Raw genomic sequence first — 27,538 nt, forward strand, 5'->3', positions numbered from 1 at the left:
GTTTTCGTCCCACCCTCCCTTGTGTGCTAGGTGGCTGTTCTCACCGTCATTGTCTTCGCTGGCGTTGGTGTTCCAGGTGGAGCATGACGAAGAAGATCATCAGTAAAGCATGCAGTTCTGGTTCCATGGTAACGTGGCTCTTCCCTGTGTCTCCAGTGGTGAGTCCTTTGACTTCTGTCCTCTGTTTCTGCCAGGCTTTTGATGGCATTGATACCGCCCTGGAAAAGTTAGTGGATTGAAGAGTCATAATATGGTGGGTGGAACTTTGTTTTGCGCCTAGTTGTAGGAGGCTACCGCTGTGATGACTGTTGTTTCCGTCCTGGCGGTCGGTGTGGTACATTGTCTATCTTTCGGAGATATCACCGACATGGACATAATTTGGCAGTAGTTATCACCAGCCTGTTTACGGTATTACAGCCACTTTAACGCCCACCAGGGTCGTAATGAGGGCCTAAATGTTTTTTAGAGCATAGAAATTAAGGCCCATATTTATACGTTTTTAACACCGCAATTGCGTAATTTTTTGACGCAAAAGCGGCGCAAACCTTAAAGTGCTAATCTGTACATCTGGTCGCACTAGACAGAAGCAAATTCACCAGTTGGGGCCGACCACAATGGAGCCCTGCACATCTACAGTGAACGTCATTACAACATTGGCGGTAAATGCCGCTTACCGCCGTGCAGAAGACCGCCAACACACTGCCGCGGAATTCCGCCACAGCTATTATGACCCACAGCTCGGAATCTGCCAAAATTTAGACACCCACACAAGTCCGCCACACCAAAGGTCAGTGATAAACTGGCGATAACAAAACTGACACCGTCACGCCAACAGGAATACACCCACACTATCACGACCCCCGAATCCACGCGGCGGTCTTTCAACCATGGTATTCCATTGGCGGTACACACACATCTACAAAACACATCGACATTGGACAATTCGAAATACACACACCTGATATACATACACACACCACTCCCACACACTCAATACAATATAAAACACACACTCACATCACCCACAAACCCCTACGACAAAAACTGAAAGAGAAGCCCAGAGAGAGACACCACCATCAACAACACTAGCATCCACAGGCACACAACACCATAACTAACACAACATCCACGCACCTCACACAAAACACCCCTAAATATCACCCCACACATCACAACACACACCACCCCACACATCACCCACACCACCCCATGGTACCGCAAAGACACCCCAGGTTTTTGGAGGAGGAGCTCAGGGTCATGGTGGAGGAAATCATCCGGGTAGAGCCACAGCTATTCGGATCACAGGTGCAGCACACCACCATAGCTAGGAAGATGGAGCTATGGCGCAGAATCGTGGACAGGGTCAATGCAGTGGGACAGCACCCAAGAACACGGGATGACATCAGGAAGAGTTGGAATGACCTACGGGCGAAGGTGCGTTCCGTGGTCTCTAGACACCAGATTGCAGGTCAGAGGACTGGCGGCAGACCCCCAACTGCATCCTGAGGGCCACGCAGGAGTAGCTGGAGAAATGGACTCTGGTAAGTCAAATCTTAACTACTTCATCCCCCACCCTACCTGCATGCTATCACATCCTCAGGTCCCTCACTGTTGGGCAGTCTACCATTTTGAATGCCATCCAGGGTGTAGAGAGGCAGTTGCAACAGACGAATGCACACCCGGAGGGCATACATTCTGGTCAGGCAGCCCAACAGCGAGCTTTTCAGACTCTGGCCTCAGCACTGATGGCAGCCATTGCCCCTGTGTCCAGCCTCCCCCTCCAACTTCCTCCACCCAGACCCAAACACCTGTACCTCAGCCTATCCCAAGCACACCATCAGACCAGCACACACACACCTCAGAACTCAAGGGAAGCTCCGGCAAACATAAGCACCACACATCCCACAGGCACTCACGCAAGCATCATACCCATGCACACATACCAACATCCACTGCCTCCACTGTGTCCCCCTCCTCCTCGTCTCCCTCCTCCCTCCCAGTCTCGTCTCCACTCACACCTTCATGCACTACATCTTCAGCCACTACCTCCATCACCAGCACACCCACCACCACACCCCGCTCACTTGCACTCACCACCCCCACATCCCCTGTGTCCTCTCCCAGTGTGTCTGTGAGCCCCCCTCCCAAGTTACACAAACGCAGCCACCCACCCACCCAACAGCCATCCACCTCACGACAGCCTCCAGCCCATGCACCTTCACCCAAAGTCAGCAAACATACACCTCCTACAACCACTACCACTACCTCTTCCTCCACTCCCAAACCCCCTCCATCTACCCATCCCAGTGTGTCCAAAAAACTTTTCCTTTCCAACCTTGACCTCTTCCCCTCACCTCTCCCACCCCTTCAGTCCCCTAGGGCCCGCCTTCCCATGACCCAACCCAACACCTCAGCCACAACATCTGCAGGAACAGTGGTGCCAGTAGTAACCAGCTTCTGGAGTGCACCAGGCAGCAGGGCAGCCAGTGTGCCAAGGAGCCAGACCACGGACAGTCCCCCACCTCAAAAGCACAAAAAGTTGGCCACTGCCTGGCAGAAGAGAGGCAAAACATCTACCACCAAAGTCTCTCCCAGGAGTACAGTTGGGAGTTGGAAGACAGCTGCACCACCATCCAAGGTGGGGAAGGCGCACAGAAAAAAAGGCAAGTCGTCGAAAACCTGCACGGTGGACAAGACCGCCACCAGCACCGCTGAACAGGACACCGCCGCCACAAGCACCGCTGCCAAGGACAAGACTGCCACCAGCACCGCTTCACAGGACACCGCTGCCAAGGACACCGCCGCCACCAGCACCGCTGAACAGGACACTGCCGCCACAAGCACCGCTGCCAAGGAGACCGCCGCCACCAGCACCACTGCCAAGGACACCGCCGCCACAAGCACCGCTGAACAGGACACTGCCGCCACCAGCACCGCTGAGCAGGACACCGTCGCCACATGCACCGCTGAACAGGACACCACTACCACCAGCACCGCAGGTCAATGAGTGCCAAAAGCTCCGACGCTACTGAGGCCGCCACTAGCAGGATGAAGCACTCTGGGCACAAAGCCCCCTCCAGAACCAGTGGAAATTTACATCCACTACCACAGTCCTTGGCAGGATGAAGCACTCTGGGCACCAATCCCCCTTCAGAACCAGTGGAGATTGGCATCCACTACCTCAGTCCTTGGCAAGATGAAGCACTCTGGGCACAAAGCCCCCTTCAGAACCAGTGGAGACTGTTATCCACTTGAGAGACTGTGGCTTTGCACTCCCCAGCATAGAGCAGTGGGCAAACCACTCACTTGAGAGACGTGTGAGACTGTGGCTTTGCACTCCCCAGGATAAAGCAGTGGGCAAACCACCCACTGTAAAGACTTATGAGACTGTGGCTTTGCACTCCCCAGGATAGAGCAGTGGGCAAACCACCCAATGTAAAGACTTGTGAGACTGTGGCTTTGCACTCCCCAGGATAGAGCAGTGGGCAAACCACCCACTGTAAAGACTTGAGAGACTGTGGCTTTGCACTCCCCAGGATACAGCAGTGGGCAAACCACCCACTTCAGAGATTTGTGAGACTGTGGCTTTGCACTCCCCAGGATACATCAATAGGCATGGAGCCCCCTCGTGGATCTGGCGTCATGCACTCATCCGGCTGAGGTGCCCCTCCTTTCCCTTCCCCCTGAGGTGCCTGTTGTATTTCTATTGGATGCCCCAGCAGTGTTCTCTCCGTTTTGATCGGGTATTGAGTGTGGGCCTCGCCCATGCATTTTGGGCCCATTGGTCCACGGACTTTAATGGTGGAATACCTTGGACTTGTATTCTTGGTGTATATATTTGTTTATAGTGTGTATATATATTTTTGATTACTGTATTTTAATAGATGACAATCATTACAATAATTTCCTTTTGTCCTTGCATTCTTCCAGGGGGGGTTGGGGCTTGTAACTGTAATGTATCAACATGTATTGGTGTGCGTGTTGTAGTAGGTGAGGGTGGGGGTGGGGGTGTTGCGTGTGTGTGTCACTCTTTTTTCCCTCCCACCTCCCCTGTGTCGTAGGTGCAGTACTCACCGTGGTCTTTGCCGCTATCTTTGATGTTCCTGGTAGAGGAGCAGGAAGACAAAGCCTGGGAGTATCTGGAGCTCGGGTTCCATTGCATCCTGGTTCCTCGTGGGGTTTGTAGAGGTGAGCATTTTCCCTTCCAAGTCCTGTTTCTGCCGTGTTTTTGTTCGAGGTGAATCCGCCCCGGAAAAGGGGGCAGATTGGCCTGCTGTAATCCAAGGGCAGAACCTTGTCTTCTGCCTATCTGTTGGCGGTTACCACCGCAGTGTTTGTTTGTACCGCCGTGGCGGTCGGAGTGTTAAAGTGGCTGTCTATGTTGGCGGTTTCCGCCACGGTTGTGATTCAATTTTTTTTACCGCCGGCCTGTTGGCGGTTTTACCGCCACTTTAACACCGACCGCCAGGGATGTAATGACCACCTTAGTCTTTCTTTCAGGATGAGTTTCTTCACCGAGACAAAGTTGCAAGTTGGATCCTACTTCCCTGGAGCCCTCTCCAGATAAGCGTTGCAGGAGTCTTCTGTGAAGAATTCTACCTTAAGACTTAGACAATTCTTGTGATGGAAATCTTCACCCGGGCCGAACTTGAAATTGGACCCGACCTCCCTGGGTCCCTCTTTGAGGCGCTGTGCGGGAAGCGTCAGTCAACTTTTTACGTTTGGTCACTTTTTTTGGAGCTTCTTCTCTCCAACGCCAGAAGACTCTCCAAAGCAAGTTGATTTCAAGTTGACATCGTCAGATTGCCTTTCCACAAGCCTCCAGTGAAATCCAGGAAGTCTTGGGCTCCATAGCTTTTCAATGAGACCATGCTGTAAGTCAGGCCGTGTCACGGTAGACGTCAGCCGGCTTGACTCATGACGTTGGGTCGGTCCATTTATGGAGCTTGTTTCCAAACGTTCTCCAGTCATCTTTCAGAAGGTCTGTGAAGGTCCATTCGGAGTCCACAATTTACCCCAAGGATCCAGATGCTCTGAGTTGCTCCTTGAGGATTAGGACTCCAACTCCCAGAATGCACCTGGTTCAGATCCAAAAATGATCACTAGCCACTGGTCAGATGGTTAGTTTCTTCGTCGCTTGATGCAGGGGACTCTGGTCAGCTATGTTCTACCTCTTTCAAACAGGGAGTTCATTCTTGAAGCAGTTGAAGACAGGCAAAGTCCTTTTAGTGGTGAAGCCCAAGTGTGCAGCTGGTGAAGTCCTTCAAAGTGCAGTGTTCAGATGCAGGTCATGGGTCCAGCAGGGCAGTCCTTCTTCTTTTTTGTCTTGTTACGTGTAGGGAAATGAGATAGGGGTGCAGCTCTGCCAGTTTTATCCGTGCTCCTGGGGTGGAAAGCAAGGGGGGCCTATTGACCAATCCCAGACAGGTCACCACACTCTTGGGTGAACACTTCCTGGGAAGTGTGACAAAAATCAACCCTAGGGAGCAACATTCTCTGAAAATCCAAAATGACAAAAATGCAATCTCAGAGGCCACCCACTGGTGTGGCTATGTTCCCTTAACACACCCCTTTCCAGGCCTCTCTTAATCGAATTAGAGGGCACCTGGCTTTCTGGTTTTGCAAGAAATGGGGAAGGTCCACTTGCTGGCCCAAATATCTTTCCCTCCTTTGAAGTGCAGGATGACTGCTCTCCCTCCATCCTGTTGCACCATCTGTTGAGGCAGTTCTCCTCCCCCAGGCACTTTCTTTGTTTTCAGCCCAGGCCACTTCACACCTCATCAAGACAGTCTGGCCTGGCTGCCAGAGGCTGGCCAATCAAGGAAGGGCACTACAGATCTGAAAATGGTAACTTTCAGGTAGAGTTCTAAAACTGTTTACCTGAGTAAGTTATATTAAATTCAACAATGGCAAGTTGTTGATTTACTATAACAATAAGTTTGAGACCAAACTTGAAATAGTTAGCTCTTTTTAAGACTTTATTATTAAGAATAAAGGCCCTCATTATGAGATTGGTGGTAAGTACTGCTTACTGCCATGCTGACTGCCACCAACATACCGCCGCCACGGCGGATTGCCAGCAATCCGTCACTATACAGCCACACACACAAGTCCGCCAGCCCAAAGGTCAGTGATAGACTGGCGGTATCTAAACCCACACCATTTCGCCGACAGAACTACGCCCATAACATTATGACCCACAAAATACCACAGTGGACATTCAATGGTGGTAAACCATTGGCACTACATACCGCCGTGCTGAAAATACACACACACATACAAAACAATTGAAACTACACACACCTGACACTCATACACACACCACACCCACACCACTATAAAACACACACCCACCGTACCCACAACCCTTTACAACTAAAAACAAGTGCTGCAAGTGAGATAGCAAGACCAGAGACAAGACCATAGCCACACACCACCATCACCTATACACCATCCAAGCACCTTACATCATATTCTCCAACACATCACACTACACACCCTCACCCACACCACTCCCACTACACCCATGGCACCACAACGACACCCCAGGTTCTCAGAGGAGGAGCTAAGGGTCTTGGTGGAGGAAATCATCTGAGTAGAGACACAGCTATTCGTATCACAGGTGCAGCAGACATTCATTGCTAGGAAGATGGAGCTATGGCGGAGAATTGTGGACAGGGTCAACGCCGTGGGACAGCACCCCAGAAAAAGGGATGACATCAGGAAACGGTGGAACGACCTACCAGAGAAGGTGCGCTCGGTGGCAGGAAGACACCAAACAGGCTGTACCACTCCTTCCCCACAACTAACAACATGGGAGGAGCAAGTCTTGGCAATCATGCATCTTGAGGGCCTGGCAGGAGTAGGAGGAGGACTGGACTCTGGTAAGTCAAATCTCTATTATTATCAACCCCCCTACCCGCATGCCATCACAAACCCCAACCTGTAACCTCACTCCCATCACTTCACCACCTCCCACACACCCCACCATCACACCCCACTCATTCCAATAGCAAGCCCTGCATGCAACACGGTTATATGTTGGAACGGTCCAACAACGAGGTGGGAACAACAAACTCGGTCTAACCACTAATGCCTTTCCCACGAATGCGTTTACAACAATTTTACCATTGTAAATGCATTCCTTGTAAAGGCATTAGCGATCAGCATGCAGGGTTCCAGCATGCTTCCCCCCCCCGGCCCCCACCCCCAAAAATTACTGTAACCCCCATCTCCACAACTACCCCAACACACCACCCCCAAAATTACCAGAAACCCAACCCCTCCCCTAAAACCTAAACCACCCCAACCCACCCCTTCAACCTAAACCCTGACCCCCCTTCCCCAAACCCTAATCATCCCCTGCCCCCCACCCCAAAAACTAAAAATACCCCGAGTCCCCACCCGCCCCTAAAAGCTAAACACCCCAACCCACCCCTTAAACCTACATCCTGAACCCCCTCCCCTCTTAAATCCTAAACACCCCGGCCCCTCACCCCACCCTAAAAACTAAAAATACCCCATGTCCCCATCCCGCCCCTGAAACCTAGACACCCCAACCCCCTAACCCACCCCTTAAACCTAAACCCTGACCCCGCAAACCCTAATCACCCCGAGCCCCCACCCAAAAAACAGACCCAGTCCCAGCCCAACTTACCTTCTCCTTCACCGCGTCAACTTCGACTCCCTTCTTCTGTACCTTAAGCATGCATGCACGTGGTTCAGACATGCGTGGTTAAGGTATCAAAACCAGGAAGTCGTGGAAAACGAAACCATTGTTTCGCTTTCGTTTTTTACGACTTTGTGGTTTCGGAGTCGTTGTTCCTGGTGTTTCCCATGCAACACCAATGCATGGACATCCATCACTGACCTACATGTACACCTATCACTGGAGGACCAGCGGCTGCAGGAGGGACAGTACCTGGGGATCAGGGAGGACTTGACGGACATCAACACCACCCTGGTCACCAATGCAGGGGTGCTGGCAGACATGGCCAACACTATGAGGGAGGCAGTGGCATACCACTGGGCCCCTACCACTAGCCAAACCGATGAATAGCCCTCCACCTCTGCTGCCACTAATGGACAGGAGGCCCCACCACAAGACCAACAGGCCACTAGCACCCTTCCCCCTGCAGAAGGAGAACCACCTTCAAACGTTCCCTGTGATCCAGGCAGAAGCCAGATACTATTGCCAAGACCCCGCCAGGAAATAAGACTCCCCTAAATGTCACCCTTGTGTCCCACCCTGTCCACCTTGAACTGCCATTGCTCCCCATTCTATGCCCCCTTGGACAATGCACCTGTGATCCACATAGACTGGAGCCTATCCTGGACTTTCCTCCACCATCACCCCAGCCCATTGCACATCCCCCTACACTTATTAGCACTTAAATAAACACCCTCTGAAAAAATACAAGTATGGAGTATGTCAAATGATTTAACTATGTATTCGTTGAACAAGGTTTAAACACTGCAATTCAACTGTACAGTAATGTATACATAGGAATGACCTGTAGTTGCCTGTAGTCAACACACCAGGAGCGATAGTGGGGCACAAATATCTGGAAATAGTGATGCCAAAAGGTACAGTGAGTGGCCATAGAAGTGGGAAAATCAGCCTGCCAGTGACAATATCAAACACAAAAATGTCAATTAAAAGTGAAGTTACACTGTCTTACCTGTGTGTCATTGGAAGTATTGACGAATTATTGCACTTCTGTTGTCCTCATCCTCTGCCTCCTCATCTTCACTGTCCACAGGGTTCACTGCTGCCACACGCCCATCTCCAGCCTCATCCTCCTTCAGAAAAGGCACCTGGCAACATAAGGCAAGGTTGTGCAACATACAGCATGCCACGGTGATCTGGCAGACCTTCTTGGGGGAGTACCACAGGGAACCACCTGTGAGATGGAGGCAATGAAACCTAGCCTTCAGGAGGCCGAATGTCCTCTCTATAATTCTTCTTCTTCACCCATGTGCCTCATCCACTACTGGGCAGGGGTCTGTGGGTCTCAGGTATGCTGCAATTGGTGTTAGGTGTCCCTGTTCCTCTGTCCTTGTCCTGGGATTCCTCACAGGGGTCAGGAGCCATGAGAGGTTGGGGTAACCGGAGTCACCTGCAGATATCGTGGGACACCTGTTAGACACACACTAACCATTAGGGCCTACACCAACATCCACTGGGTGGGAACCAGGGCTCACCTATTAGGCACACCTGGTGCCTCTGGAGTTGAGCCATCACATATGGGATGCTGCTATTCCTCAGGATAAAGGCATCATGCACAGACTCAGGATATTTGCATTGACATGGGAGATGTACTGGTGTGCCAGGCACTCTATCTGCACATTCATTGAGTGAAAGCTCTTTTGATTTCTGAACACCTGTTCATTTCTCTGGGGGGGGGGCAAAGGCAATATTTGTACCATCACTTGCCCCAATAATGTTGGGGATAGGTCCCATTGCATAGAAATCAGCTTTCACTGTGGCCAAATCCTCCACCTGGTGGAAAACAATGTAGCTGCGCATGTGTATAATCAGGGCAGACAACACTCTGGTCAGCACTATTGAGAACATTGGCTGAGACATTCCTGCTGCCAAGCCCACTGTCACTTTAAAGGAGCCAGTTGCCAGGAAATGGAGCACAGATAGGACTTGCATAAGAGATGGGATCCCGGTGGGCTGGCGGATAGCAGATATCAGGTCAGGCTCCAATTGGGCACACAGCTCTGTGATTGTGGTCCTGTCCAGTCTATAGGTGATGATAATGTACACAGGGATGTCTCCATCTCCTATTCATCCACAGTGGTTACAATATATTGGTCAAAATGGTGAGCAGCTGGTCAGTATCTCATGTTTCCAACCACTACACTTCATTGCATGTTGTGAATGTAACAGTATATAGTTGGATAGGTCTAAATGGTGCTTGTGTGTACTCTGATGCAGTTAGATGCCATTGCCTGCCCCAACCCCGAAATGGCGTCCGCCTGTCCTGTATGGAGGGGCATGCGGAAATGAGGTAGTTCCGCTGACGTTGAGCGCAGTTGAGGGAGGCAGTCAAGAACCACCGTGCAACTCCTCATTGGTTATCATTGTACCCTATGGGTTACAGTGGCCAATGGTGATGTACACCGGAGGTGACGGTAGGCACCAATGTGGAGGTGACCGCCATTTTCTATGTGTTCACTCACTTGCTACCTGACCTTCAACAGGAGAGGACCTACACTGCATGTGCTGCTGTGACCTGTGTCTGGAACCCACCATGGCTTGTGTGACTGGGGAAAGGGCCCCTGCCTTTGCCTCGGCAGAGCTGGAGCAACTTGTGGATGGGGTCCTACCCCAGTGCCGAATGCTGTATGGGCCTCCAGACCAACAGGTGAGTGCACTGTGAGCACGATGCATGGGGCATGAACGCATGGAGTGGTGTGTCTGAAGGCCTTGTGTAGGGGAGGGTTGGTGGATGGGCCCTGGGCAGCGTGCTGCATGTATGCTGGGCCACGTCTGTGCATAAGGGGATGTGAAGGGCTATAGTGGGCCATGAGTGTAACAGGCAGAACGGTTTGACTGATACCCTTTCCTATGTGTATTTCTCTGCAGGTCAGCACCCATCAGAAACAGGGTATGTGGCGTGCCGTTGCCAAGGATGTGTGGACCCTGGGGGTCTACGGCAGGTGTAGTACCCACTGTCGCAAACGGTGGCAGGACCTCAGTTACTGGACATAGAAGACGGCAGAGGCCCAGCTAGGGATGGTCTCCCAACGAGGAAGGGGTGCCCGTCGAACCCTGACCCCCCTGATGGCCCGCATACTGGCGGTGGCCTATCCGGAGCTGGATGGGTGTTTGGGGGCCTCACAGCAGCCACAAGGGGTGAGTACAGTGCCCCAATATACTACTTGCGCATGGTGGGGTGGTATCCGGGTGGGGGATGTGGGCCTCTGGGTACCCCTAGGCCAGGCCGGACATTGCAGGGTAGGTCCCATGTTGGGCAGGGTCTAATGTAACCTTCCTCCAACCAAGATAGTAGGCATCCACTACTGGGCAGGGGTCTGTGGGTCTCAGGTAATCTGCAATTGGCGTTAGGTGTCCCTGTCCATGGGCTAGTGCCTAGTGCGTAGGGCTGTTCCCTGTGTGTGTGTGTTGTGTACACCAACGGTGGTGTTGTTGGCACCATTGACCAAGTGTATCCTTTGTCTCTTCCTCCCCTTGTTATTTTGTCACCCTGTCATTCTGTGTATTAGCATCATCTGGTGGAGGAGCTGAGGCACCGGCGATGGAGGGAGCTGCATCCCACAGGACCCAGGATGTCGAATCCACATACAGTGAGGGCACCAGTGGGATGGAGGGCGAGGGGAGCACCACGGCAGAGACTGGAGGGGACAGTTTGGAGAGTGATACCTCCTCGGATGGAAGCTTCCTGGTAGTGGCGGACACCTCTGTGCCCACCCCGTACCAGCATTGCACCCCCAGCAGCCTCTCAGCGTGTTTTCCATGCCCGCTCACCCAGGAGGGTGGGCATCTCTTTTGCCCCAGGCACCTCAGGCCCTGGCCCAGTTAGCCCTGCTGCCCTGAGTGAGGAGGCTATTGACCTCCTGCAATCCATCTCTGTTGGGCAGTCAACGATTGTGAATGCCATCCAGGGGCTGGCAGCCCAAATGCAACAGACAAATGCATTCCTGGATGACATTCACACTGGCATGTCGGCCCAACAGAGATAAATCTAGGCTCTGGCCTCCTCTCTGATGGCAGCCATTGTCCCTGTCCCCCCCAACTTCCTCTACCCAATCCCATTCCCTTCAACCCCAACCTATCCCAAGCACAAAGGCAGACCAGCATGCACACAAGACAACACAAGTGGTTCAGGCAAACAGAAGCACCACACATCATCCCACAGGCACTCACACAAACACCATCCAGATGCAGACATACCAACCTCCACTGCCTCCAATGTGTTCTCCTCCTCCTCGTCCACCTCCATCCCAGTTGCGTCTACACTCACCTGCATGCACTACATACTCATCCACTTCCACCATCATCATCACGCCTATCACTACACACCCCTAACTGGCAGTTTCCACCCCCACATCCATGCACACTTCCCCTGTGTCCTCTCCCACTGTGTCTGTGCCCCCTCCTCCAACAGTATAAAAAAACGCAAGCATTCAGACACCCAACAGCCATCCACCTCACAACAGATTCCAGCCCATGCACCTGCACCCAAACACAGCAGACACACACCTCCTACCACCACTTCCTCTTCCTCCACTCCAAAACATTCACCCTCGTCCCACCCCAATGTCCCTAAGCAGCTTTTTCTCTCCACCATTGACCTCTTCCCTACCATTCCCTTCCCGTCCTTCACGTCGGGCCAGGGTGGTCAGAACTAAGCTGAGCATCTCAGCCACCCAGTCCACAGCCACAGTAGTAGTGACAGCTACTCCAGGTAGGAGAGGATTCCATGCACAAGGCAGCCACACGGAAAGGGTGCTTGCACCAGGTGCTGCAAGGAAGGCCAAGGAGGCACCCCCAGCTCGCTCAAGGATGAGCAAGGAGGCATCCCCAGCTGCCTCAAGGAAGGGCAAGGGGGCATCCCCAGCTGCCCCAAGGAAGGGCAAGGAGGCACTCCCTGCTGCTTCAAGGAAGGGCAAGGAGGCACCCCGCTGCTACAGGGAAGGGCCAGGAGCAATCCCCGGCTGCTGACAGGAAGGGCAAGGGGCCTGCACCAGCAGGCAGGAAGGACAGGATGTCTGGTGCTGGGACTCATTCGGAGCCCCCACCACCAACCATGGTGGTTCAGCCATCCGAGGCTGCAAGGGCCTCTCCTCACCACTGCCAGCACCGCCACCAGCAGCAGCAGCCCCAATGGGCAGCCGTCTGATGTTGCACTGGATGGGCTGGAGCCTCCCCCCACCACTGCCAGCACCGCCACCAGCACCACTGCCACCACTGAGCAGCCGTCACCACCGGCGGACAGTGTGTAGTCCTGCATCCATGGGCTGTTGTGCGGCCTGGCCCCTGCAAATCCTGTGGGTCTGACACCCAGGTGAGAGACTGTGACCTTGCACTCCCTAAGATCTGCATCACAGGGCACCATGCCCCATCCAGAACCAGTGGAGAAGCCATCCACTCACCCCATCCTTCACAGGATGAAGCTCACTGGGCACAATTCCCCCTCCAGATTCAGTGGAAGAAGCCATCCACTCACCCCATCCTCCACAGGATGAAGCTCACTGGGCACAATGTCCCCTCCAGAACCAGTGGAGAAGCCATCCACTCATCCCATCCTTCCCAGGATGAAGCTGTGTGGGAAAGTACCATCTTGCCTGGCATGTTACCCCCTTTTTTACATGTAAGTCAGTTTGTTTTTGCCTTTCTCACTGGGATCCTGCTAGCCATGACCCCAGTGCTCATAGTTTGTGGCCTGAATGTGTGTCCATGCGTAGTGACTAACTGTGTCACTCCTCTGAGGGCTATTTAGGGTCTCTCCAGTGGGCTTTTCCTCAGATAACGACGTACAAGAATTCACCAGAGTTCCTCTGAATCTCCCTCTTCAACTACCGCCAAGGATCGACCGCTGACTGCTCCAGGATGCCTGCAAAACTGCAACAAAGTAGCAAGAAGACTACCAGCGACATTGTAGCGCCTAATTCTGCCGGCTTTTCCTGGTGGTGCATGCTCTGGGGGCTGTCTGCCTTCACCCTGCACTGGAAGCCCAGAAGAAATCTCCTGTGGGCCAACAGAATCCTCCCCCCTGCTCCAGCAGGCACCAAACTTCAGCGTCACTGGTACTCTGGGACCCCTCTCATCCTGACGAGCGTGGCCCCTGGAACACAGGTGGTGGACCCAAGTGACCCAGACTGTCCAGTGGTCCAACTGTCCAAACTTGGAGGAGGTAAGTCCTTGTTTCCCCTCTACAGACAGTAATCCTGTGTATTGCGTGAACTGCAGCTGCTAGGGCTTCTGTGCACTTTTGCAAGGAATCCTTAGTGCACAGCCTAGCCCAGGTCCCCAGCACTCCGTCCTGCATTGCTCAACTCACTGAGTTGACCACCAGCTTTGTGGGACCCTCTTTGGTAGTGTTGAGATGACCGCCGTGCTCAGTTTTCTTGAACCCCTGTTCAAGTACTTCTGCAGGTGCTGCCTTTTTGTGCATGTGCTCTCTGTATGGCTGAGGGCCTCCTCTGTCTCCTCGTCCAAGTGGCAAACTCCTGGTCTTTCCTGGGCCCAGGCAGTACCATTTTTCTTCAACCATGACCTTTGCAGTTAGCAAGGCTTGTTTGTGTTCTTTCTCCAAAGAAACAGCTCTGCATCCTCCCGCACTCTGTGAGACATCTACTGCACAAAGGAGAAGTTCCTGGCACCTTTTGTGGTAGCAGAATCTTCATCTTCTTCCATCCAGAGGCAGCCATTTTGCACCTTCATCCGAGGTTTAGTGGGCTCCTGCCCCCCCTGGACACTTTCGTGATGCTTGGACTTGGTCCCTTTCCGTTACAGGTCCTCATGTCTAGGAGCCAATCTTCAGTGCTTTGCAGTCTGTTGTGGTCTTTGCAGAGTCTCCTATCACGACTTTAGTGTGTTTCTGGGGAAGTAGGGTCACTTTACTCCTACTTTTCAGGGTCTTTGGGTGGGGTATCTTGGACACCGTTAGTGTTTTCTTACACTACCAGTGACCCTCTACACACTACACTAGGCCAGGGGTCCCTAAGATGTTCGCATTCCACTTTCTTAGTAATGGTTTGTGTTGCCCCTAGGCCTATTGCATCTTATTGTATTCTAGTGTTTGCACTACTTTTCTAACTGTTTACTTACCTGATTTTGGTTTGTGTGTCTATTTTGTATATTTTACTTACCTCCTAAGGGAGTTTATCCTCTGAGATATTTTTGGCACATTGTCACTAAAATAAAGTACCTTTATTTTTAGTAACTCTGAGTATTGTGATTCTCATGGTATAGTGCCATATGATATAAAAGGTATAGTAGGAGCTTTGCATGTCTCCTAGTTCAGCCCAAGCTGCTCTGCTATAGCTACCTCTACCAACCTAAGCTACTAGAACACTACTAATCTACTAATGAGGGATAACTGGACCTGGCACAAGGTGTAAGTACCATCAGGTACCGACTATAAGCAAGGTCAGCCTCTTACTGAAGCACACAGGGCACAATGCCCCCTCCAGAACCAGTGGAAGAAGCCATCCACTCACCCTATCCTCCAGGGGATGAAGCCCACTGGACACAATGCCCCCTCCAGAACCGGTGGAGAAGCCATACACTAGAGAGACTGTGGCCTTGCACTCCCCAGGACCAAGCAGTGGGCAAACCACCCACTTGAGAGACTGTGGCCTTGCACTCTCCAGGACCAAGCAGTTGGCAAACCATTCACTTGAGAGACTGTGGCCTTGCACTCCCTAGGACCAAACAGTGGGCAAGCCACCCACATGAGAGACTGTGGCCTTGTACTCCCCAGGACCAAGCAGGGGGCAAACCACCCACTTGAGAAACTGTGGCCTTGCATTCCCCAGGACAGCGCACAGGGCATGTTGCCCCCTCTAGGACCATTGGTGTTGTACCATCTTCCGGCTGAGGTGCCCCCCTGTTCCCCGTCCCCCTGAGGTACCTGGCTATTTTTGACCTGATGCCCCTGCAGTGTTCTCTCCGTCTTGTTGCAGGAGTGAGGTGGGGCCTTGGCCTATGTGTTTGTGGCCCTGTGGCCCACGGATACTGAGGACTGGGCAGTGTCCATAAATTTGTAAATATATATATACGTTTGGATTTTGATGCGCTTATTCATAGTATTTTATTGTATTACACTCACTTTCTTCAAATCATTTTCTCCTTGCATTATTCTTGAGGGGTACGAGGTGATTATATTATGTTGCTATGTCTGATTGTGTGTATGGTTTTGGGGCTGGGTGTGTGTGGTGTGTGTGTGTGTGTGTAACTCTCTTTTCCCTCCCCCCCTCCCTTGTGTGCTCGGTGAAAGTACTCACCGTGGTCGTCTTCGCCGGCGTTGGTGTTCATAATGAAGCAGAAGGTAGACGAGCATGGAGAAGACATGCAGCTTTTGCTTCATGGCGTCATGGTTGTTCCCTGAGTCTCCACAGGTGAGTCATTTGACTTCTGAGATCTGTTTCTGGCTGACTTTTGATGTCATTGGTATTGCCCCGCAAAAGGTGGTGGATAGGCCGGTCATAATAGAGTAGGCAGTACTTTGTCTTCTGCCTGGCTGTTGACTGTTACCGCCGCTTTATCTCCGACCGCCAGGGTTGTAATGAGGGCCAAAGTCTCCAAATACTAGCCTATGGAGCCCATTCCTTACATGGGGAAAACAAATGTTGCTATTTTTCCCACACCAAGTCTTATAAAGTCTTTTACAAAGTCCCTGTTACACTGCACACTACCCTGGAGGCACCTAGGGCATACCTTAGTGGTGACTTATATGTAAAAATAAGATAGTTTAGGACTTTGGAAGTACTTTTAATATCAAAGTTGAATTTGGGGTTAACTTTAATTTAAAAGCAGCCAGCACGACAGATCTGCTTTTAAAATGACACTGGGCACCGCAGCAGTACACCTATGGGGTACTACCTATGCTGGGGTCACTAAACCAACATGCCCTACCATATACTAGGGGCTTATAGGTAGGTTGACACAGCCAATTATAATTAGCCAATTTACATAATTTGCCCAGGGCACCATCAGAGTCAGAAAAACACCAGCATATGTGAAAAATTGGGGCAAAATGTTAGGATCCTTCTGCAATCAGCCCAGTTTTACCACACAGGCCACACAGGTCCACTCAGCCCAAACCCGAGTGAGTCTTCCTGGCTTGTCAGGCTAGGAAGAGAGTGAGGAAAACTGTCTGTCCCTTTGCAGGGCCTATTCTGCCTTATATCCTGCTGTCAGAGTCACTCCCTCTGAGTAGTGAACCTATCCCAACAGTAAAGGGACCCATTTTAAATTGAAACTTTCCTCTAGGGGGATCTTTTTACTGTCTCTCTCTGCCAACTTGGGTAGTGAGGTGCCCACCTCCCCATCCCTAACTTTGCTACAGCAACATCTAGATTACCCACCAGGGTTGCCCAACTCTTGAGCAACCCCATTATGACCAACAGGGTCAGGGGGCCTACTTTGCTTTTGGCCCTTAGGTCTGCCTCCCAGGCCAAGTGAAGTGTGGCCATGAAGGCCAGCAGAGGCAGCTGTCAGAACCCAGAACTGTACCCTAAGCTCTCCGCTGACAGGTGGGTGAGCTGCTTTAGGGGCAAATGTGGGGTCCTGTTACCCCTCTTGCTGTTTAGAGTGGGGGTTACCACATCCTGTGCCAGATACACTTCTTCCACTCTCACTTCTGTCAGTGCAGGGGTACCACCCTGCAGCTGGACAGCTGTCAGACTACTCAGGACTTCCTTGAAGACAGGTGAGGCCTCACCAGTGTCAACTCTGGGCTCCCCCCACTACTGGGACAGAAGGCCCTTGTCTCACTGGACCTCTTTTAGGCAGTGGCTGACCCTTGCTTTTCTTTTAGGTAGAGTTCTAAAACTCTTTCCCTCAGTTAGTTATATTAAATTCAACAATTGCAAGTTGTTAGATTTATTATAACAGTTAGTTTGATACCAAACTTGAAACAATTAGCTCCTTTTGAGACTTGATTAATAAAAAATAAAGTCTTCCCATGTTACCCTATGGAGTCCATTCACTACAATGGGGGGAAAGTAATGTAGCTATTTTTCCCTCACCAGGGCTTATAAAACATCTTTTATAAAGTCCCTGCTTATCTTATAGTAACAATGAACCCAACCTAGGGGGCACCTAGGGCACACCTTAGTGGTTGCTTATATATAAAAATAAGGTGGTTTAGGACTTTGGAAGTACTTTTAATTCCAAAGTCGAATTTGGGGTCAACTTTAATTTAAAAGTAGCCAGCAAGGAAGACCTGCTTTTAAAATGACACTAGGCACCACAGCAGCACACCTATGGGGGTACTACTCTTGTTGGGGCCCCTAAAACGACATGCGCTACCATATACTAGGGAATTATAGGTAGGTTGACACACCCAAACATAATTAGCCTAATTCACATAATCATCTTAATCAGAGGACAGGGCCTGGGACTGGTTAGCAGTGCCACAGCACCGTCACAGTCAGAAAAACTCCTGCATAAGTGAAAAATGCAGGCAAAAACTTAGGGGGCTTCTGCAATCACCTCACTTTTCCCACATCTGTGTTTGAATAATTCAAACTAACTGATTCAAAAAATGCCACATTTCACTAAATGTTTTTCTTGTTTGCTTTTAGGTGCCCAAGAGACATCACCCACAGTACTGCCAGACACAAGGCTGGCACAAGCTGATGTGACTACAACAGGTGACTCCTCTGCTTCCACTTGTGCAGCTAAGTTTCATCTGACAAAAAGAAAGGTGCTGCCAAGAAAGTGGCCAGTGAAGAGAAAAAGATGCAGATTACCATCACTTGCATGCCACCCACCGCTTTTGTGGTGGACCTGCCACTGCATTCTCCCGGCAGCAAGCTGGGAGCAGCACTCACGTATCAACAAAGGCACCACCCCAACGTGGGCCCATGTTGCTCAGTAAGGCAGCTATTGCAGTCATGGCATCAACGAGCTGTGACTCTGAATTGGATTTGTGTGGATTTTGGAATTGCAGAATTGCTAGTGTGCTAGCACAAATGTCAAACTCCTCTATTATGTGGTTGTAGTTGGTGGGGCGGTAACTGGAGACAGACATTATGAATGTCAGTCAACCTAACCATCATATGATGGATGCACTCCACTAACTGTTATGATAGTGTTGAGATTGATTAGCCAGGTACATGGAGCTACTTTGTCTGGAATTGGTTGCAAAATTGCTCTCGGTTAATTGTACAAGCAAGAGTTATCATGAATGATTTCAGCAGCCTTGCTCTGCCTCTTTGTCCACTCCTCATGAAGCTTACCTCCAGTCCTGTCTCGGCTTCTCCTTGACTGTCCAATATAATTACGGTTTACAACCCACAGGCCTTCTGTTCTATACAAAAGGCAAAAGCTCCATAACCCTCCTGCTTAGTGTTCATTTCCTTCCTCAACAGATTTGATGATGTGCTGCTCATTGTCCTGATGAATATTGTTGTTGTGTTATGTTTAACTTTTTAACACTTCTCCCCCACTCCATATCCCCATCGATTAATCAAACAACTAACCCTCTTCCCCTAGGCTGTGTGATTTATTGAGGTGTGATATAATTTACACCATAAATGGATCACACACTTGGTGGGGTGGATGTGGTGAAAGCGATACCAACTCACTGTGGGATCTTCTTACAGAAACAATGCAATACCCCATAACCAGCCCTATTCAACTATCGAGGCATGAAAGGGATAACAGAACAACATATCATCATAGTGTAGAAGAGTCAAAACAATGTCTGACTCTGTTCCAGTGTCCCACTAGTCCAATAGTTCTTTGTGATGGTGGCCTGATCCCAGTCTTTGATAATAAAACCACTAACTCTGTGTTTTCTTTCTTTCAGTCTAGTTGCCTGTGATGAATAAATAATCTTGCTGATAAATCTGACAGTTGGAGTTCACCTCATTGGAAATTTGGAATAGATGGGAGTGGGACCATGCTTTTTGATGTCTTCCCTGGTAGCACAAGAATAGAACTGTAATACCACCACCATTAATAAGACAGCACTTTTGGGAAACCCTGCAATACGGTTTGGGAAGATTTTCAAGAGGCATCATCATCACCTCTTAGATTACTTTCTTGTTTAGCTTTAATAAACATGATTTAATGTGAATTCTATCAAATTCATTAACTGCTATACTGGATGACTGATACACGTCTAACTGTCTCTTATTTTGAGTGTGTCACTGTTCACTACATTGCCCATAATGCTGCTCACAGAATACATCAATCTATTTTGGGAGTATTCTGCACACAATTTTCTATACTGATGCGGGCACTTTATTAATTTAAGTGCCTGGAGTGATACATGATTTACGGCTGCAAGGTCAAGAGGCTGCTATAAAGAATTTCATATGACAGTATAATGTAAACTTATTGGAGATGGACTCTCTGCTACAATATGACGATTGATATAATATGAACAATGTATGTAGTGTGGGATAAAATAGTGCATGTGTGTTTTGATTTGAATTTCACATGCATTTAGGATATTATTTTAGTTATTATGAAAGCTGTGGCATGTGAAGATGGCTGCCACTCCCTGCACTTTTGTCTATGTATTAATATGTTTGTCCTTTGTTTATGTTGTCAAACATGTGCATGAAAAGGTGTTGCCAGTTTCTACTCCCTACCGTGATAAAGGCTATGGCCAAAACGCGTTGGGCAAGGACTCACTTGTCAGAATAAAGGAACTTGCATTACCACCAGGAGTGTCTGAGGAACCCTTATATTGAGGTATACATGGCTTGTAATTTATGGGCGACTGGAGCCCAACTCGAACCATTGCATGGTCGCCCCTAAAACTATGGATCTTACTGAGCCCTACAACCTCACACCCAGCAGGTCAAGCTGATCCTGTTCCTGGTTGAGGATATCTGCCCAGAGATGAGTCAGCTGCTGCTGATTGCGAGTGATTCAGGGGTTGCGTTGCACACACTGCTGTACTCACCCCCAGAGTACCTGATGCTCCTGTAGGCCATAGCCCTTGCTAGAACTGCCACATGCTGCAAGGATTTGGGGGAGATGGCGCTGCACACAAAAAATATGTGCTGCCACCTCAACCTTGCTAAAGATGGGGCATAGCTGGACCCCTGCCTTTCTGCTCCTCCTGCACAGTGTGCGGGTGCCACCTGTATTGTCTGCTTTGCCATAAACAAAGACTATGGGGAGCAGGAGGGTCGAGGAAAAAAAAGAAGGAGTGGGACTGGAGTGAGGAACAGGAGGAGGACAGACAGGATAGATCAGGAAAGGAATAAAAATTAATAAAGCACAAAAAAGTTGTCAAACTGTAAAATATACACAAGAATAAGCACATGGACAATGACACAATAACAAAAAAAATATAAAAATTTAGAGATGGAGTAATAGGAAAAAGTAGATGGGTTGGATGGATGGATCAAGATAGAAAAAGTGATTCAGCCAGCAAGGAAATATAGAAGCAACCAAAACCAAATGGCTTTGCCCTTGCAGACCTCATGTTGCTGTTCACACTGATTTTTCTTTGCAGAACACATTACTGACCTGAAAAAGCAACATGATTGTGTGGACAAGGATTATTCCCCCATTCACAGAGCTCCACAGAATCTTGCAGTTTTTTTGGAACTACACTGAATTCTGCAGTGTAAAACTCCATGAGTTCCACCCTGACCTACACAAAATATGACACAAACAAATGATGAGAAATGACGTAAAATATTACAAAATATTAGGCTAGGAATTATAACTGAAGAGGGAAAATATTTGGTTCAAACCAGAACTACATCTACTTCATTCACACATTTTAGGAAAGTACCCTCTTTCTTGGCATGGTTACCCCCATTTTCTGCCTGATGTCAGTGTGCTTGATTGTGTTCACTGGGACCCTGCTAACCAGGGCCCCGGTGATTATGCTCTCTCTCCCTTAAATTTAGTTCTTCTTAACACAGTATTTCATCCACAATTGGCATACTGGTGCCCCCTTATAAGACTCTAATATATGGTACCTAGGTAACCAGGGCATTGGGGGTTCCAGGGATCCCTATGGGCTGCAGCATATATTTTTCCCTCCGTAGGGAGGCCATGCAAAGGCTTCTGCGGGACTGCCATTGCAACCTGCATAAAAAGGTGCAAGCACCCTTTCACTGCTATTTACACTGCACCAGGTCACTTACAAGTCCCCCTTATAGCAGGCCCTTCAGCCCTGAGGGCAGGGTGTAAAGTACTTGTGTGTGAGGGCATCCCTACACTAGCAGAGTTGCCCCCACGACTTCCAGGACCATTTTCCCAGACTTTGTGAGTGCGGGGATGCCATTTTACACGTATACTGGACATAGGTCACTTCCTATGTCCAGCCCCATAGTGGTAACTCCGAACATAGGTATGTTTGGTATCAAATATGTCAGAATCATACCCCAAGGCTTTTGCAAACATTGTTTGTATAATTTCATGCACTCTGGGGGCTCCTTAGAGGACCTCCAGTATTGCCATATCAGCCTTCTGATGTTTTCCAGGCAGCCCCAGCTGGTGTCACCCCACAGACAGGTTTCTGCCCTCCTGTTGCTTGAAAATCTCGAGCACAGGAAGACAGAACAAAAGATTTCCTTCAGGAGAGGGCTGTTACATCCTCTTCCTTTCGAAATAGGTGTTACAGGTTTGGGAGAAGTTACTGGAAATTATTTGAAGGGCAGATTTTGTGCCATCCTTGCATAAACCAGTCTACACAAGTTCAGGGACCATCCAGTCCCTGCTCTGGTGTGAAACTGGACAAAGGAAAGGGGAGTGACCACTCCTCTGTCCATCACCACCCCTGGGGTGGTGCTTAGAGCTCCTCCAAAGGGTCCCTGGGTTTTGCGATCTTGGATTCAAGGTTAGCAGGGAACTCTGGGAGCATCTGAGTGGCCAGTGCCATCAGGTGACGTCAGAGCCCTTCCCTGATAAGTGCTGACCTGGTTAGGTAACCAATCCCCCTTTCAGGGCTATTTAGGGTCTCTCCTTAGAGTGGTTCCTCAGATTCGGATTGCAAGACTCCAGCAGGAACACTCTGCATCCTCCACTTCGACTACTCACTGAAGAAACTGCATCTGGACCCTCCAGGAACTCTACAAGTTGCAACAAATAAGCAAGACACCTTCTGCAACAATGTATCTCTGGCTCCTGCCAGCAACTGCAACTGTTTCCCGGTCGTGCATCCTATGAGGACAGCGCGTCTTCAGCCTGCACCGGAAGAGCAAAGGAATCTTCCTTGGGGTGAAAGAGTCACTTCTCTGCTTCAGCAGGTGCCAACAGCAACAACAACAGACTGTGTAGATCCCCTCTCCTGCAGAGCTGCGTGGATCCTACATCACGGATGGTGGACTGAAGTGATCCCGATGGTCCTATCTTCCAGCTGGCCCACTTTGGAGGAGGTAAGAGCTTGCCTCCCCACGCAAGACAGTACCCCATGCATCGCATGTTTTGCAGCTGCTAAAGCATGTTGGCATCCTTTCTCCAAGTCCTTTGTGCATTGTGTAGCTCTAGCCACCAGCACTCTATCCTGTGACGCACAGCTTCCTGAGTGGTTCTCCAGCGTGGACCTCTTCTGCAACTTTGTTCTCCCTGTGCTCTGAGACTCCTGTGTGCGCTGCCTGGTCTTCTGTGGGCTCTCTGAGTTGTGGAGGGCCCCCACTGACTTCCTCTCCTGGGTAGAGTCTACCTGGTCCTTCCTGGTCCCCAGCAGTGCCATTTTCTGCTAACCGCAAGCTTTGCTTGTGTCAAGGATTGTTGGCGGATTCCGGCGACGCAAGACCAACTGCAGTCCTCTATCTGGCGTGGGACATCACTTGTACCCTCCAGGAACCCGACTCCATCTTCTTGGGTGCAGTGCTGACTGTTCTTCTTCACCTGCGGGTTAGCATGAGCTCCTGCTCTTCCTGGACTCTTCTGTACTTCTTGGAATTGGTCCCCTTCTTCGACAGGTCTTCTTGCCCAGGAATCCACTGTTGGTGTCTTGCAGTCTCTTCTGGGTTTTGCATAACTCTTCTTCTCGTTTCTGTGTGTGTTCTGGGAAAGTTACTTGTGATTTACTCCTGCTTTCCTGGTCACTGGGGTGGGATCTAGTACTTCCCTTTGGATTTTTCTAGTACTCCCCACTCCCCTTTACACACTACACTTGCCTAGGTGGGAGACTGAATTTCACATTCCACTTTCTTAGTATATGGTTTGCGCTCCCCCAGGCCCATTTCTAACTATTGTGATTTTTCCTAATTGCACTGTTTTCTAACTGTTTTTATGCCTTTTTCTGCATACTAGTGTATATAAATGGTGTATTACTTACCTCCTAAGGGAGTATAGTCTCTATGGTATTTTTGGCATTTGTGTCACCAAAATAAAGTACCTTTATTTTTGTAACACTGAGTATTTCCTTTCATTTTTGTGAGTACTGTGTGAATACTATAGTATTGCATGAGCTTTGCGTGTCTCCTAGATAAGCCTTGGCTTCTCATCCATAGCTACCTCTAGAGACCCTGGCTTCTAGACACTGCCTACATTTAACTAATAAGGGATAACTGGACCTGGTATAAGGTGTAAGTACCATAGGTACCCGCTGCACATCAGGCCCACCTCCTACACACATTTGAAAACTGCAGCAGAAATTATGCATTATCTTCTTTTTGAGACACTAACTGTTGTTTGTTTGATGCCAAGGCTAAAAGAATGCTGTGGGAATGTGGGAATATTATCTATGGAAAATGAAAAAAAGTATATACGTTTAATTTGTAAAGATTGTTTTGAAACTTCTAGAGTAAATATTTATATAGCTAAATCGTTATCTATAAAATTATTAAATATGGAGAAATCAATGTCATCGACTGCAAGTTTAAAAAGAGACTTATTTCTTTCTAAAACAATGTGTGATTTCACAGCGAGATTTGGATATGGAACTTGGACTTGTTAATGGAGCAATGGAACATCTACAACATTTTGTTTGATACAAAAGTAATGACAACATTGAATTTCCTATTGTTAAATTTGAGAATCTAAAGGTAGCAAAACAAATTTCAATAGCAATGGCAAGATTTTTATTGATGAAAGTCTTACACATTTCCTGTACATTTAGCTCATGCCAGATACATATACTATATATTATAGTTTTGATGACAGAAAATTAATGCAGACTCTTCTTATGTGCTTTCCCTTGGATAATATTCAGTTGTGTCTAAACCTAATATATATATATATGAAAATTAAAGAAAGGTTCAAAACCAATGACCATTTAGACAATACAAAACCGTGTATGAAAAAGAAAAAAGAACATCACCTTGAAATTTTAGGCTTTCAGTTCAGTAACAGAACTAGTTCTCTAGTATACATATGCCCCTTTGGGGTTTTTCTATCGGCCGGTTCCAGGCAGTTTTCTTGCTGGACCTTCCGGTGGACCCTTGAATATGGGTCACACTTTTAAGCGGCCTATCCTCCCACAAGTGAAGTTCTTTAACAGAATAGCCCTATTCAGCCAGCTCGGTGCCTGCGATTGACGCATGCCTCTAGCAGCAGATACTGTGGCAGGATTAGTGCCTCTTAACAATCAGGCACTAAATCTCACTCTCATACGGTGGATGTCTTCTCCTTGGATAATAGTGACAATATACTCCTGCTTAGTGAAACATTGTGGGGCTCTCTTCTAAATTTAAGGATGTGAACTGGATTAACTTTGTAAAAGGCTTCCATTTGATCTGCTTGCAAGAGAGCTGGGAGTGTAAGAATATTGAGATCTATAAAGCATATTTTATCCCGGCGATTCAGTCAACGATAGGCTGGGCCAAATGGGGTATGGTTAATTTCATGTCTATTATGGTTAAATGGGCGAGCTAGAGAGCTAGTCTTTTCAGCTGTCACTCTACAAGCTCTAAAGATTACATTTGCTGGCTCCTTGGGCATGGTGCTGATACACTTTTATAACGCTAAAACCTGGTCTTTGCCCACTAGCAGCATTTATAGTTTGATTATGTTTGAGGTGTCGTTATGTCATCAGCAGTGGGGAGGCAGGTTACCCTGATGCTGGTTGGAGATTTTAATACACATCCCAGTGGGAGTGGGACCTTGAAGGTTTGGAATTTAAAAAGCAGGTTTTGTCTCCCAGTACTTTACATAGGTCTTGCTTGATATCAGGGCCCCATTTGGAACACACAGGGGACGGTACTGATTAAATGTTGATGTTGAGTGATTTTAATCATGTATTTACTTTGGATATGCTCACAGTACCCCAAAATGGGATAATGGTCCCAACATATACAGGAAGGGGTTGCGCTTCTGATATTGATTATGTTTTGGTATCAGTAACGTTATACCCTTTGGTTTCCAATGTGATGTTTAGCCAGCCTTTTAGTGACCACAACCCCTTAATGCTGAAGATGAGGGGCCCTGGGACATCAATAAGGACTTATTTACTCCAACAAATAGCTCCTTAGATCCACAGCCAAGGGAGATGCCTAAAGTGGTCGTTGGTGGAGCCCGATATTTTTGTAGATCTTTATTTCACAGTTGTTCAAATGCTTTGGCAATCTCTCAGCCCTTCTCTTTGTAGGTAGTACTAGACTCCCTAACCAGAGCCCTAAGTGGTTTGATTCTGGGCCCTGCAAAAACTATAAAAAAAAGAAAAACCTTAACGCTTTCCCTAGAGATAGGTAATATGTGATTAGGTGCCGGCATAAATATAAAGATGAGCTAAAAAGCAGGAAGGGGCACTTAAGGATAAGGTCATGGGAAGAGTTGACACAATCTAGTATATTTAAAAATAGTGCTTTCTTTTGGAGGATTATCAATCAGTACTGTTTTACTCAGGAGAAGGCCCCAGGTTTATGCCACCACCAGGATTGGGAAGCCCACTTTGAGAAGATCTACAATTGCCCAGTCCCAAGAGCAGAAGCCCAGGAGGAAGGGGAATGGTCCAACCTGGTCTTTACCCTAAAAGAAGTCAGACAGGATATTAAGGATTTCTCTAGAAAAAAGGCCTCGGGACGAGATGGTATTCCATCCAATTTATTTGTGTTGTATCTTGAGTTCTAGGAACCCATGTTGACCTTCGTTCTGAATGCTGCGGTCAGGGAGAGTCCTCCCCCTTTCTGGTCATCATCTACCATTGTGCCTGTATTTAAAAAGGTGACAAGAGCAAGACTGAGTGTTCTAGACCCATATCCCACCTTGATTTAGTAGAAAAGGTTCTGGGGAGGGTGTTATTGCATAGAATGCTGTTTTGGGTGGAGGACAATAATAGAATATCAGAGTGCCAATATGGCTTTCAGCAGGGTAAATCAATAATTGACCAGTGCTTGAACTTGCTAATGGTGTCCAGTAAATATGCCATTGAATGTTCCGAGATAATGTACTTACCATTTATGGACTTAACAGACACGTTTGACTGGGTAAACTGGGATAAACTGTGGAAGATCCTTTAGGTCATGAGGGTTGATTCTGATATTGTTTATTTTCTTTAGGATCACCATTTAGATACTCAGGCCATGGTGAGGTATTTGGTGGATCCAGCCTGTACAGATAGTTTTTAAAATACGTTGGGGTAAGACAGGGGTGCATCCTCACCGAGTTCTTGTTTGTTTTGTATCTGAATGGGCTGGAGAAGGCCTTAGTATTGTATTGTATTGTAATCGTATTTTTATAGCGCTTACTACCCCTGACGAGGCGTTGAAGCGCTTTTCGGTGAGTAGCACGCTACTCTGGAACCCAACAAGGATTAGTATCGGGAAATAATGAATACAGTTTTAGTATTATTATGAGTTAATTTGAGCCGCGGATATGAGAGTTTGTTAGTTAGATTGACTGGAGTAATGGAGGGGTGGAGGAGGAAAGAAATCCAGAAGTGTTAATTGGGAGTATATCCTTAACTTACTC

Source organism: Pleurodeles waltl, chromosome 3_1 (assembly GCF_031143425.1).
Source record: "Pleurodeles waltl isolate 20211129_DDA chromosome 3_1, aPleWal1.hap1.20221129, whole genome shotgun sequence".
NCBI classification, from domain to species: domain Eukaryota; kingdom Metazoa; phylum Chordata; class Amphibia; order Caudata; family Salamandridae; genus Pleurodeles; species Pleurodeles waltl.